Source organism: Hyperolius riggenbachi, chromosome 9 (genome assembly GCF_040937935.1).
Source record: "Hyperolius riggenbachi isolate aHypRig1 chromosome 9, aHypRig1.pri, whole genome shotgun sequence".
Classification (NCBI taxonomy): Eukaryota; Metazoa; Chordata; class Amphibia; order Anura; family Hyperoliidae; genus Hyperolius; species Hyperolius riggenbachi.
Window position 1 is genome coordinate 32,529,529 of NC_090654.1, and position 2,928 is coordinate 32,532,456.

The 2,928-nt window shown below is 45.7% G+C and overlaps 1 pseudogene; it reads left to right on the forward strand.

Moving 5' to 3' along the window:
• The first annotated feature begins 1,866 nt into the window (after nt 1-1,866).
• On the forward strand, nt 1,867-2,724 carry LOC137533410 (beta-1,4-galactosyltransferase 3 pseudogene; annotated as a pseudogene).
• The last annotated feature ends 204 nt before the right edge of the window (nt 2,725-2,928 follow it).

Consider the following 2,928-nt stretch of genomic DNA (forward strand, 5'->3'; position numbering starts at 1 on the left):
GGGGCACACATGCCCCTGCTAACTATGAGCTCTAAAGCGAGAATTATTCTCGCTTCAGTGTCTCTTTAAAGTGGACCTGAACTCAGAACTTCCTCTCTGCTCTAAAAGATAAGCAACAGCATAATAACCTTTAAAGAAAAAACATTTCTTTGTCACAGCTGACACAAATCCTGCAATACATCTGCAGCTTGTCTACTTCCTGCTTTCATGGGAGCAGACGTAGGGTTAACATGTTGTGTTTACAAATAAGCTGCCCTGCCGTGGCAGAGGAGATTCCTGAGCTGACACAGCTGAGAGGTCAAATTACAGATGAGGGTGGATTAGACAGGCCTAACTCTCTACATACATACAGGGTGCATTCCTCTAGGTTTTCCTTCTGTCCTGTGCAAGAATTCAGGTCCACTTTAACAAATGTAAATACCTACCTCTGGAGAGGGTGGCCTCTGGATCCTAGAAAGGCTGCCCCCTTCCCTCTCTGTCCTTCCCTTCCAGTGCTGGGACCCACAAAATTCCATGGAGCTCGCCTGCATTGTGCAGGTGCAAACAGCTCACGCCGGCACAATATCACTGAGCCACTGCTTGGGTCTGGCGGAAAAAGTCAAGACCATTCGGCTCTATGGCCCAGTGCACACCAAAAACCTCCAGCAGATCTGCTAACGCTAGAGGTTTTTGAAGCAGATTTCAGAGCGATTCTAGGCATGTTTACAGAGATTTTCTACACATGCCTAGCGCTTTTTGGAGTGTTTTTGTTTAGCAGATTACAAATATTGTTACAGTGAAACTGTTACTGAACAGCTTCTGTAACAAAAACGCCTGGAAAACCGCTCTGATCTAGCATTTTACAAAGCGGTTTTCCACTTTCCTATACTTTAACATTGAGGTAGAAACGCCTCAGAAATCTAAAAAATGCTGCAGCCCCCAAGTTTGCGTTTGTGGAAAAAACAAACCTCTGGTGTGCACCAGCCCATTCACTTTCATTAGCCAAGCGGTTTTCCCTCTGCAAGCGTTTTAAAAAACGCTTCAGAACCGCTCTGGTGTGCACCAGCCCTATGCTAGTGAGGGTCTCAACGCTGGAACAGCAAAGAGGAGGGTAACGGGAGAAGCCTCTGAAGTATCCAGCGCTGGCGCCCCCGAAGAGTCCCGCAATCCTCGCTCGACAAGCCTGACAAGCGCTGATTTATTTACCTTTCCTGGCTCCAGCGGGGGCGCTGTTGCGGAGACTTGTGCCTGCGCAGTAGAGCGGCCCGACAGCGATCGGCTATTTCCGCCTATCTCCGAGCAGAGATCCGATACTGCACCTGCGCTGGAGCCGGGAAGGTAAATATTTACATCCCTGCTGTTCGGGGAGCTTTATCACCGCCGCCGTGGGACACAGGAGGACGGGGAAGCCTCAATAGGATCCGGAGGCTTCCCCCACCCGAGGTGAGTACCCCCCAAGGGAGGTTGTGAATCACAATTTCATTTTACAGAATTACTGAAATGGACGTTAGAGCGTTCTATCAGCGGCAAGCATGAAAGAGTCCTGATGGAAATACCAGAGCTGATGACTGATGGCCACTTTGTGAAACTCGAGTCACATGCAACTCATCTCTGCATGTTGAGTTTATGTGGACTGTCCGGTTTTCTGATTTTTCGGCTTTTCATTTGTATCATGTGTTTACATTCCTTGCTGCAAAAAGGCGAGGCAATGTAACATTTTATCAAGTGCAAAAAGCAAGCAGGACTTCATTCTAATACTGCCCCGTACTGCATCATATGATTGTGGCTTCTGTCCCGGATTTTGCCATTTGAGGTGTTAAAATAACCATGAGAAGGACATATCATTGCCTGCTCTTTTTCATGTGTGTCGAAGCGGTAGTAATCGTCATGCTCTATTTCGGAATGGTTCAGAAGATGCTGGTGTGCTCCTTTGCATTCCATTATCCAAAGATACCTCCAAGTATTACAGGACTTACGAACCAGACTTCAACCCAGACTTCATCCCAGACTTCAGCAAAGAAGCTGAATGGGATTACAGGAGACCACGACAAGCACCTTAATCATCAGCTCAGGAATAAAACTGCCATCATTATCCCTCACCGGAATAGAGAGCAACACCTTAAGGAACTCCTACGCAATTTGCACCCATTCCTGCAGCGCCAACAGCTTAGCTACACCATATATGTCATCCATCAGGCTGGCAATTACGAGTTTAACCGTGCCAAGCTGATGAACGTTGGATTTAAAGAAGCAATGAAGGAGGAAGACTGGAACTGCCTGTTCTTCCACGACGTGGACCTCATTCCCCAAGACGACCGTAATTTGTATATCTGTGACAAGTTCCCCAAGCATGTGTCAGTTGCCATCGACAAGTTTGGCTATAGGTTGCCTTATAGAGCCAGTTTTGGAGGTGTCTCCGCGCTCACCCCTGAGCAGTTCCTGAAAATTAATGGATTTCCAAATAACTACTGGGGCTGGGGTGGTGAAGATGACGATATTTCGACTAGAATCGTGCTCTCTGGCATGTCAATATCTCGACCATTGCCAACTTACGGAAGATTTAAAATGATAAAACATAGACACAAGTTAGCTGAAGAAAACCCTAAAAGATACCAGCTTTTGAAAAAAACAAGGATGACATGGAAAAAAAATGGTCTAAATAGCCTTAAGTACACACTGTTATCCAAGAATCGGATGCCTCTTTACACCAATATTACAGTGGACATCGGCAGAGTAGAATTTTAACAGGTGACGTGATTTGAAGGTAGATTCTCCCCCAAAAGCTATTCATAAAGTGGACCTTAACTCTTGCACAGCACACAATGAAAAGTGTGTATTCTTTAAATAGTTGCTGTAAAAATTCACTTCTTTGTGTTCTATGTTTGTTTAGGCAGATTAATGTGTCTAATTAGTTCTTATCAGCAAATTGTGAATAGACTGCAGGAGCAT